The sequence below is a fragment of the Notechis scutatus genome, chromosome 3 (genome assembly GCF_049901735.1).
Source record: "Notechis scutatus isolate UNSWTSFEM ecotype Mainland chromosome 3, rNotScu1.2, whole genome shotgun sequence".
Taxonomy (NCBI): Eukaryota; Metazoa; Chordata; class Lepidosauria; order Squamata; family Elapidae; genus Notechis; species Notechis scutatus.
This window is the reverse complement of record NC_142011.1, coordinates 144,047,643-144,060,127: the sequence shown is the minus strand read 5'-3', so window position 1 is coordinate 144,060,127 and position 12,485 is coordinate 144,047,643.

Sequence of the window (12,485 nt, the reverse complement as noted above, 5' to 3'; positions counted from 1 at the left end):
GCCCAGAATATGCATGTATGTGTGTCTGAGTGTATGTGTGTGTTCGTGTGTTTCCTTAGCAATTCATTTATTTTCAATCCATGTCTTTAATCTGGATTAAGAAAAACTGATCAAAAAAGTGGAAGGAGTTAAGATGATGCAAATTACATCAGGGACCAATTCTCAGACAGACATAGTAAATGCTGAGTGGATTTGAGGATGGGCTCTAAAATAACAGGAAAAGAAATGTGTGGTTTTTTTAAATGGAGATCTCTGTAGAGAGTGAATTGATTGGCTAGCAAACAGGTTAAGTGGTACATCTCTACTCAACATCTGAACATCACAAAATTCTATACAAACGTCAGTCAGCTTCTGATAAGGAAAACCAAAGGAAGATAACTAGCATCCCTTTAAAACAGTTTACAGCTTGATAAGTGAGTGTAAGAGTCTTTCTTAGCCTGATGGTTGGAAACTGAACAGAAGCGCTCTGCTTAGTGTTGTGTTGCTGGTTTTAGCTGCCTAAATATTTCCCAGGAAAGCACTGGCTGCACAGTGAATCTTCACATGAGGTATTTTTCCTGACACAAAAATTAATCCTGGTTGTGAGAAAAGCAATATTTTCTACTGAGAAATGTTGCGGTGATATTTTTTTTAATGTTTAAACTGGGTTAGAAAGAAATAGTTTATATCATTTACAATATATTTTGTGCTCTTTACCACGAGGTATAAAGAATAAACAGCCTAACAGAGTTTTAGATGGAATGTCATTCTTATAAAGGAAACAATATGCATACATTCAGGTATTATGTATGCACTATAAGTATTTTAAACTGCATTTTTATCCACAAAAGCAAAAGGATCTCAGGATGACATGTATGAATTTAAAATAAATTTCAATAATATGTGTTGTGAACGAAAGAAATGTAATTAATAAAGATTCATTTGCCTAGCAGGATTGTAATCCTGAACATCCTATTGGCCCATATAATGGCAAGTTATGATTGGTTCATTCCGAGCAATCTGACTGGCTGTTGGCGGGCCGCGCCAAGATTCAAACGCTATAACACTATCCATTGGTTATCCGGATAGCAGCATACTCTATAAAAGAGTGACTGCTAGCCGGGGGTTTTTGTCTCTGTTATCATGCTGTAAATAAAGAGCTGAAGTTCACGTGAAGCAGTTTCGTCTCCGTTTCTACGCCCATGCTTTGTACTTAACAATATGAATAACTTATTAAGTACTGTATATTAAATTCAGAGACAACCAAAAGTGTTGGCCAGGAAAAACAAACAAAAACAATGATTTTAAAATACCCAGGCAGATTAAAAATGCAAAACCACTTTAGTTGTAGTACTCCCTCAAACTGAGAGACCACCACAAAAGAGGCTGTATTTTGTAAAGACAATATATTTCTGTTGAATCCTGAAGATCTTTTTGAATGAAGGTAGGATGGTAGTGAAAATGATGCTAATTTGGACATAAAATATGTATTTGTGGTAACAGATGTGCCTCTAGACCAGGCATGTCAAACTGGTGGCCTACGGGGAGGATACAACCCATGCAGGCCATGTTTACCCCAGTTCTGCAAGAGCAAAATACATCCCCGATATATCACGATACGGCCTGTGATGCAATCGGGTTTGACATCCCTGCTCTAAACAAAGGGAGAACATAGGTTAACTTCAGCCACCTTATATGCTCGCTCCCCTATTGCCTGCCCTAGCTTTCTTGAGTTGGCAAAGAGGACAAATTTAACACATACAGTAGCTAAACTTTTGCTGCCTCTTTATAGTCTAAGGAGCCATACTTTTTGGGATTTTGTTTTCCTGAATTGGCCAAGACACTAGGACTGAAGTGCAAAACTAGGACCGTTCTAGTCAAACTGGGATATATATGGTATGTACAAGGGGTGGGATTCAAAAATCCCAACAACCAGTTCTCTGCAAATGGCCTCCCCCAGGCTCCGGAGGCCCTCCGGAAGCGGGAAGCAGGAGTATCTCCAGATTTTCGGAACTTCCTGGAGGGCCGTTTTTTACCCTCCCAGAGCCTCCGCACAGACCTACACTTACCTGCATCCAAAATGGGCCACGTGGAGACTCCTGGGAGGGGAGGGCTGGGCGGGGCCAGCCAGTCAGTTCAACTACCAGTTCAGTGAACCAGAATGTAAATTTAACATCCGAACCGGCCTGAACAGGCTGAATCCCACCCTTGCGTATTCTAAGTTTACAGCTTTCAAGGAAACTCTCCAGATCTTAAACTAGGTTTGGTAAGAGATCAAGTTTAATGTAATTCCTTGGGAATTATGGTTCCATAAAAACAAGTCTATCCAAATTCTGCAGTGGTAGAGGCCTCCAGCATCTTTCAAGGTGGGTAGACGCTTACATTACACTAATGCAACTTTTTAAATTCATTTGGCATTTGTCACAGAAAAGCTAAATTATAACCTTTCTGGACAGAAACCATTGGAACTAATGGAAGTAAATGTTTGATCATTGCACTACATCAGGAAATAGCTTCCAGCAGGGTGAATTTTATTTTGCTTCAAGTGATTACCACATCTCTAGTGTATTTATGACAGCAGGGCTCTGCTTGAATGCTTTTGGCAGTGTTTTTAGACCACTAAACAACTACAGTTTTGTACCTGAAAGAAGCAGACATCTCTTACATGTGAAGCATTTTATTTGGCAGACAAGACACAGCTCCAACAACTCACACGTATCTATTCTGTGTTAATTCCAAAATGTGAGCTTCTAGCTTGCCTTAAAATAGAATTTACAAGAATGCTTGAAATGGCCTGCATCTGTCAACAAGTGATAAATAACATTGTGGGTGTAAAAGCTCACCCAGAATACTGGTCGAGAAGAAACACATCAGGTTACCATTTGGTCAGCAATTTTGAGAGTATTCACAACTTTCTGAAAAAGAACTTCACCCTATATATATTGGTATTCATTATCAATGGAACTATGTTCATATTATTGAAGTGGTACATTATATGGAGCATAATTACTAAAAGGGCAAAAAAAAAAACACCCAGCATTTTTTTTTTTATTTTAGGTGAGAATTTTATCCAAAGTATTTTACAAATTCCAGAATTATGGGGGTGGGGAGAAATTAGAGATTCCGTAAATATAATAAATATAATTTATTAACATTTCATTTATTATATTTAATAATAAATTTATTACATTTATCATAAATAAAATGTATTAAATTCCATAAGGTCCAGTTTGATGTAGTGGTTAAGGCATCAGGTAGAAATCTGTAGACCTTAAATTCTACTCCTGACTTGACCACAAAGCCAGCTGGGTGACTTTGGGCCAGCCACTTTCTCTCAGCCCTAGGAAGAAGCCAATACCAAAGCACTTTTGAAAAATATTGCCAAGAAAACTGCAAGGGCTTGTCTAGGTAGTCTCCACGAATCAAGCAAGCTTGAACAGATTGGAAAAAAAAATAAAGTGCAGTACATTGATGTACATATCTTGATGCCAATCTTTTCCATCTAGATATATTAGGATCAGTTTTCAAATTTTCCAGCTAGCCTGGATATTCCAATATAACTTAACATTCCAACATATAGAGCCATGGTGGCGCAGTGGTTAGAGTGTAGCACTGCAGGCTACTTCTGCCGGCTATCTGCAATTTGGCAGTTTGAATTTCACCAGGCTCAAGGTTGACTCAGCCTTCTATCCTTCCGAGGTCAGTAAAATGAGGATCCAGATTGTTGGGGAAAATATGCTGAATCTGTAAACCACTTAGACAGGACTGGAAAGCACTGTGAAGTGGTATATAGTCTAAGTACTATTGCTTTAACTTGCAAAAATTTAAATTGAGAAGTTTGAGTTGAGTAAAGAGGAATAGACATTGTTATGTCTCACAATCTGCATCCAATCAGCGATAAGCAAGAGTTTCACCTACACTATATTCATGAATAAAATAACATAACATTTTTTAAATTGATCCAACTTGTACAGACAGACTGAGAGAATCGTTCTGGACTTTGCTCCCTGCTTTGCTTGTACAAGTCCATTGGCAGTTATGATATTCCTCTGATATATTAATTCAATATCTATAATTATAAATACTTATCATTTTTCTTGCCAAATCTATTCCCAATGAAATCATTAGTTTTCTGCATGGTAAGGCACATTTGTTTATCAAATTATGGTTCTGCATTGTTTAAAACCTCTGACCTAAGGTTATTCCAATTTTCTAGAGAATGTTTAATCAGCGGTAGAATATGAACATTGCCACTAACGTTTTTTAAAAATTCAGAACGTTCTCTGAATTTCCCTTGTAAAAGAGCTGTTTAGTCTAATGAAATGAAAAATGCAATGTACTAAAGAATAAGTCTGGGACAAAAAACGTCACTTATGTACTTAGCTAGAAATTCTTTTCTTCAGAAAGGACATAGTGGGAAAGTTTTGCAATTATAAAACTCGTTTAAGAAAGTGCAATTTGTCTTTTTATTGTATTAAGCCATGTTGTTACTTTAAATGAATGTACCTTTTCTTTTATGTACACTGAGAGCATTTGCACCAAGACAAACTCCTTGTGTGTACAATCACACTTGGCCAATAAAGAATTCTATTCTATTCTATTCTATTCTATTCTATTCTATTCTATTCTATTCTGTTCTGTTCTGTTCTGTTCTGTTCTGTTCTATTCTGTTCCGTTCCATCCTATTCTAAAACTGCTTGTAATGAGGATCAGGTTGTACAAAGTAGGTTGAAACACATATCCTTGAATACCAGCATCTAACTCTGAAAAAAGGAAAGGGGAAGCTTGTTACAGCATTTTCCATCTGCCATAACAATCTACCCTCCACCAGACAATAGCAGAATTGTACAATGTTTCTGATAGGGAAAGGGGCAAGAGATTAAGCTTTCCTATGCTAGAAGCAGTCCATTTCTTGCCATATTATGCTTGTCCAATGCTGCAATAGGCCAAGAAAAGGAAATTAGAATCTGGGTCGCAGTGCTGCAATTTAAGTTTGCATACTTGCATCAAACAGCAAGACAAAAGGTCAGATTGGCATTATGGCATCATAAATTATCATGTTTCTTTCTTTTCTTTTCTTTTTACATCATCAGTTTGTATCAGACATTTATGGAATTGCCTATCTGATCCAGGGAAGTTGTGCCCAACATGTTCTGGCAGGATTCCATTCCTCCAAGAAGAATCAAGTTCCCAGTCCAGAGGTTCGATAAATATAAATTGTGGTATCTATAGCCAAAGTTCCCTTCAGTAACTAGAGATAAGTCTGTTATGTGAATTCTCCTGGACAGACACTATTATCTCTGACTGGAAACCTTGTTTGTCGTTACAAAAAATGCCCTATGTTAGACTTCCTTTGAAAGATTCGTAGTGATTGGCCAATGTTCTTGAACAATGTCTCTCAGTTCATTTCTAATTTCTAAATGCTTTCCAAAGAGTTGAGGCTAACTTTTACAGTACCCTTTTGCCCTTGTATATGAAGAGCTATAAATCTGTTCAGGAACTAAGAGGTCACCCCCAGAAATTAGTCTGGTAATGCCTCCATATTCTGACATGAGGAAAGGCTGCACAGCAACCAAAGACAGAATTTAATTATGATTTCCACGTTTTTGGAAAAAAAATTCACATGGCTCCTCGGAGGATTCTTATTCCTATAGAAGGTTTTTCATTGAGCAAACACAATTCAATTTTTACCCAACCTCTTAAAATATTCTGAAGTATTTAGCTCCTGTGCTATTTTCATTGCATTGCATATGATTTTATGGTCTTCAGATGATTTTCAATTGATTCTCTTAATAACCCTTTGAATTTGGGAATATCCAAGTTCTAAATACATGCCTCCAATATTTAATATGTCATAAACCTAGTCTAGCCTCTTTCATAATTGTATGGATCTAAAGTAGGATGTACTATTAACCAAATGGCTGGTGAACTTGTGATGGAGTCATTAGAGTTCCACCATTGCTTCATGTGCTATTTTAGAAGACTTTCCAACTGTCTGGAAAGAGGTTATGAGACTACAGGGGTCATACAAACATTGCCCCATCCCAAGCAGCGTGTCTCATAAGCAGAGTCTGTTTATGAGATCTCTGGATTCAGTCCTGCTACTAACTTGGCATCGATAATATTTTTGAGAGCTCAAAGTACATTACGTACCCTATCATACTCAACAACAATCTTGATAACAAAATATTATTCTAAATATGCATACTTGGTGGGAAGGAGACTGCATCCCACTCCCCATTCAGATCTTACTTTTTGAGTCTGCTGACTGTCTGGCTACAATTTAATGATCATCTGTTCAGTTTACAACTGAACTGAGGTTTGAAGTCTGCTGTGTAAAACAACAGCACTGCCATTGCCCTTGTCTTCTACAGCAATGCTCTAGAACAATTAATCAGAGGAACGACTTGCCTCCAAAAGTTGTGCATGCTCCATCACTGGAAGGTTTTAAGAAGAGATTGGTCAACCATTTGACTGAAATGATATAGGGTTTCCTGCCTGAGCAGGGGGCTGGACTAGAAGACCTCCAAGGTCCCTTCCAACTCTGTTATTCTGTTCTGTTATTCCTATTGCTCATCATTCTAGCATTCTATTTGAGCTAGAATTCCAATTAATTTTTCCTAATATCAAAATTAAATTTCCCCCTTGCTTTCTGATCTCAAATTTATCTTTCAATATATTGGAAATTGCTGCGGGCAGAGTCGTAAATTATAACTTCAGTTAACAGGAAAATACAAGTAGGACACTTGAGGGCTAAAGAGAATCCAGTTCCTCCCTCCCATTTTTGCATTCACAAAGAACTCATCCATTAATAAACCCATCTTGTATAGAGTTACCCCTGTTAAGCTTATTCCTGTTCATTTATTCAGGGGGTGTTATCTGATTTCAATACTCAGTTTCTCAAATGAAACTGTAGAATAAAAGAACTCAAGGCAACAAGAAAAGAGGTGTGCCTTGCACTCCCAGACAAGTGCACTGAAAGATAGCCAAACAATCCTTTTCTTATCTGGAAATAATTCTGATTAACTTTCATAGATAAGATAGGGCTGTGTGTCTGAAAGCCAAAATTCAGGACTACAACCATACCTAGGCTCCTTATTAGGGATGCTATATGCAAGGATAAATAAAAACTTTATTACAGCCTCAACCAACAAAAGAAACATACAATCCCCACCAATGTTTATGGAATTTGGTCTTTAAGAAGCACTAGACAATTCGTGCCCCATTGGGTCATTGTTTCAAAGATATTTCCTTACCTAAACAGAAAAACAGAATGACCAAAGGTGGGGAAAAAGCTGCGGGAGCAGGAATGACTTCCAATTTCCTGCTGGCTTCCCCATTGAGTTTCTTTGTGAGAATCTGGCAAAGAGCATCTTCCTTCCTTCCTTCCTTCCTTCCTTCCTTCCTTCCTTCCTTCCTTCCCTCCCTCCCTCCCTCCCTCCCTCCTTAATTCCTTCCCCTTCCCTTTCCCTGCAGGAAGGTAGGTGGCTACTACTGGGTGGGGAGTGAGTGTGTGATTGTGAGACTGGCTGGGAAATTGTCACATTGGGGACAAATGAGGATCGAGTGCCTAAATCAGCAGTATAGCAGCAGCCAGTAAGAATGAAACAGCCATATGTTCCCCAAATTTCTTTCCCTTAGGAAAGAAATGGGTCCTAGATTTTGGAGACATTCTGTACTAAGTCTAAATTAGTTAGCCCATTTGAGGAATCTTGGTTCAAAAATTGTTGCCTTATGTTGCACTGTTACCCCGTTAAAACTCATAACAATGAGGGATTTAGTTTGTCTAGATTTTCTTTCTTGAAACAAAGTAGCAAAATCTGGTGGCATTGCAGCTGTTCTGGAAGTTTTTGTTGATTAATAGAAAAACTAGGTGATAATAATCTGACTTCCCTAAGATTGTTGGTAGAAAATAAAAAAAATCCAATTTTGATTAAATCCAAATGAAAATTTCAGGGAAAAAACACAAGTGTGATATTTTCAACTTCGTCCATAACCACAAGGGAACAGGCAGTGAGTGAAAGGAATGTTACATGCCATATATGTGTGTGAGATAACCTCCCAGACAAATTTGCCTTTACATAGACCATCAATTTTAAAATTGCTCACTTATTAACAGGTGCCTGTGAGCGACACCCCTTCCATTTGCTGCCTTGATAGCATATCCTCTGGGGTGACTTTCAAGTTGGGCACTGCCTTTATTTTTGTCATGTAAAATGCCAAGCAGAACATCTGTGCATTATCAGGTTACGCTTACTATCTCAATTGTAGCTGTGCCAGATAGAGAGGATCTGTTTTCCTGAGGCCTAACGGGACCTTTCTTAGAATAAAACCAGAGTCTTGGATGATATTAGAGTCTCCTTATAAAGCATGCCGTGTATTTTCTGAAGCACTTCACTTCTAGCAAACCCAAGACTAAGAAATCTCACCAAAAAGGGAGACAAGCACATTCCACAATCAGTAAAGTATGATAAGCAATGTGATAAGGGGTGTGTCTAAGCCACAACAGTTACTCACTTCTTGAAAATGTTGTGACATGGAGCAGACAGTTCATTAAAACTGGTACAAGTCCCAAGGGCTTGCCAGTTTTTCAGGGATAACAAATCCTAAGAGGCAGTACCTTCTACGAACAACAAAACCTATGCTTATTTATATGCATTAACAGTATTCAAGCTAATGAAATATTTTATTAATGAAATTTATGGAAGAGCTGAGAAGTAAGTGGTAAAATGTAAGGAAACATAAGGAAGGAGTAGTAAAATGAATGGAATTATATATTGTATATAACTCAAAATACAGCCCATAATATCATGCAATTTTGCATCCTATATAGGAGATCATCATAGCTTTACTAAATACCTACACATGGTATGATTCAGTTGATCAGAGTTTATTTTTAAGAAAAGACCAAGAAACAACAGAATTTAAATTATTTCTCACCCAATAAATTATTTTAAATAAATAAAATAAATAAAATAAAATAAATAAAAGCTGTTCTTTGATTTTATTTATTGATCCTGCCATTTCCTTAGGGCAAATAATTATATTATGGCACTCATCCACAAGGAAAACAGAGCTTTTTTACAAATACTTCACCTTAAAATGGGTAGTTGTTTTAGATTTTCTGAGAATATAATGATATAGTCAGACAATATATTGAACTGATGATGTTACCTATCTGGTAACAAAACGTTCAGAAACTAAATTAAAACAAGCTTGGAAAGCAAACCACTACCAAAATCTAAGCTACAAGTGTTTTATATTATTTCAAGACAATTTTTTTCTCTATCTGTATGCTGAGGACATCAGTGATAGCTTTTTGCATGTCCCTACTGCATTCAAGAGAAAGTCTCATTAAATACAGTTGCTCCAAATATTTTCTTTTTATCACTTGTTTGTTAATAGGACATGTGGGATGCAGTCTAACAATAAGCAAAACCAAAGACCAATCAAGTTATGACTGAGAGGAGAGGTTCGTGTTGAGACCCACCCCAGGAGACCCAGCAATTTATAATCCAACTTTTGGGAAGTATTGATCAGGCTTCCATAAGCAAAACAGAAACACTGTCAAAACCAACTTTGGGCCTGATTAAAATGCAATGATTAAAAGTAAGGGGAACATATTTCTTGCTCAAAATACAAATTTCTGTACCTGCCATGTTCATTGTTTTCTTATTTTGAATCTATAAACACTTTCACACAAATCATAAATTGGCATCAAATTTGCAGAAAGGTGTGGTGTGTAACTTTACCATGTAGAAGTTGTGTGAGCTTTATTTTTACACAGAAATTTATTGAGACATAGAATTTGACACTAGTGCTTTCCCTTGCATGTAACTATTTACTGAGAACTTACTTAGATATATGTATTTCATTTGTGAAGGTTTGTTTTAAATTATAAGTTCAAAGCCTTCATGGAACTATATGAAATTTAACATTCGTGAGTTAAAAATGTGTCTACAAACCAAATGTGTCTATAGCCTATTTAATACATTTATTTTTATAACCACATCTAAATGGATGCATGATTTCTGTTTCAAATATCACATGAAACCTCAGTTTAGGCTGCAATTTTATACACATGTACCTCACAGTAAGTCCACTGGAACTCAGTGGAGTTTATTTCTGAGAAGATATGTACAGTATTATATTGCATGATTAGGTCATAATGCCCTATTCCAAATGTCTTGTGTCATTATATGGTGCAGTAGACCATTGGTAGGAATAAATAGAGTGCAATATAATCAGAGGCTCTTTGTTATCTTCACCAGCCTACTGAATGATTACATAGCATTGTTTTCTCTTTGCTATGACAGGCATCTGGTGTGTATAAATAAATAAAAAGGTTGATAATGGACTTAATGTTATTACCTTTGAATTAGTAGCAATTGGTAAACCTGTAAACTGTCTGTTCATAACTGCTCTGACAGAAGGTTATATAAAAGTATATCGGTTAAAACCATCCATTGTAAGTGATAGCTTCTAGGTGAGGCCATATTAACATATCCTTCAAAGTAACATTAGATAGTTTAATTCTGCATGAGATAAACCATACATGTGAGCATTTGGAGCAAAGGCTGATATCATAATGACAATGGATTAAATTATTCAGGTGATCTACAATATTATATGTGCATGGCATTCCAGGAGGACATAGTTTAGCTTAACATTTCCCTCTGCAGAATTGACTTTTTGATTTTAATTCTGACTATGAGTTAGTTATGTTTCTTTTTTATAAGCCTATTCTAACCTCCCCATGTGACCCAGTGGTGTGTGGTGGTTAAAGACACTGGATAGAAGCTAAGAGACAATGAATCCTAGTCCTACCTTAGGTAGAAAGTCATCTGGATTACTTTGGGCCAATCACTCTTTCTTCTCACTTCTTCTCTTATGAGGAAGGCAATGGGAAACCATTTCTGAAAATCTCGTTAAGAAAATTACAGGCACTAATCTATGTAGTTACCAAGAGTCAAGACTTACTCTAAGGAACACATATGTACCACTTCCCCATCCCCAAATCTTTACTCAATCTGTGCCCTCCACAATCAGGGATATTCATAGACCAACATCTGCAAGATGGAGAGGATGATGTCATGATCAAAGACCATGTATTTTATTTATTTTATTTATTTTATTTGTCAATCGCTTACAAGATACAGGTATAAGAATAAACATAGTTTTGAATACATGAGATACATACTTATAAGAAAAATAAAAAGAAACAATAGGACAGGGACGGTAGGCACGATTGGTGCACTTATGCACGCCCCCTACAGGCCTCATAGGAAGGGGGTGAGGTCAATAGTAGACAGTCTAAGGTTCAAGTTTTTGGGGTTTGGAGAAGAAACCACAGAGTCAGGTAGAGTATTCCAAACATTGACCACTCTGTTGCTGAAGTCGTATTTTCTGCAGTCAAGTTTGGTGCGGTTAACCTTGAATTTGTATCTATTGTGTGCTCTTATATGGTTATGATTGAAGCTGAAGTATTCATTTGCAGGTAGGACATTGCAATGTATGATTTTATATACTATATTTAGATCTGACTGGAGGCGGCGTAGTTCTAGGTTTTTTAGGTTTAGAGTTTCAAGTCTGGTGGCATAAGGTATTCTGCAATGAGTAGAGGAGCGGAGAACTCTTCTTGTGAAATATTTCTGGACTTTTTCAATTGTGTTAATATCAGATACATGATATGGGTTCCAGACTGATGAGCTGTATTCAAGTATAGGTCTAGCAAATGTTTTGTATGCTCTAGTTAGTAGTGTAATATTACCAGAGAAAAAGCTACATAAGATTAGGTTAACAACACTTAACACCTTTTTGGCTATGTAGTTACAGTGGGCTCTAGGACTTAGATCATTAGAGATGAGTACTCCAAGGTCCTTGACAGAGTTTGGATCCTCAACAAGGTCTTGACTATTCAGCTTGTATTTTATTTTCTGATTTTTTTTTGCCAATATGTAAGACTGAGCATTTATTTGTTGAGATTTGAAGTTGCCATTTGATTGACCATTCTGATACATAGTCAAGGTCTTTTTGGAGGGTAGAAGTTTTGTCTGTTGTGTTGAACAGCTTTACATCATCAGCGAAGAGAACGCAGTTGCTCTTAATATGATCACAGAGGTCATTTATGTAGAGTATGAAGAGAGTTGGTCCTAAAACACTGCCTTGGGGGACACCACTGTTGACAGGTACAGAATTTGATAGGCCGCTCCCAATTTTGACCATTTGTTGTCTGTTTGACAGGAATGCCTCTATCCAGTTATGCAGGTGTCCAGAGATAACGTAAGATTTTAGTTTTAGGAGTAGTTTGTCGTGTACCACTGAATCAAAGGCTTTACAGAAGTCTATGTAGATTGTGTCTATTGCTTTGCCCTGATCGAGTTGTGTAGTCCATATGTTTTTGCAGTGTAAGAGTAATGTATCCTGTAGATTTTCATACACACAGACACACAGACACACACACACACACACACACTACACCTGCCTCTAACTGTATTTGACTTTAG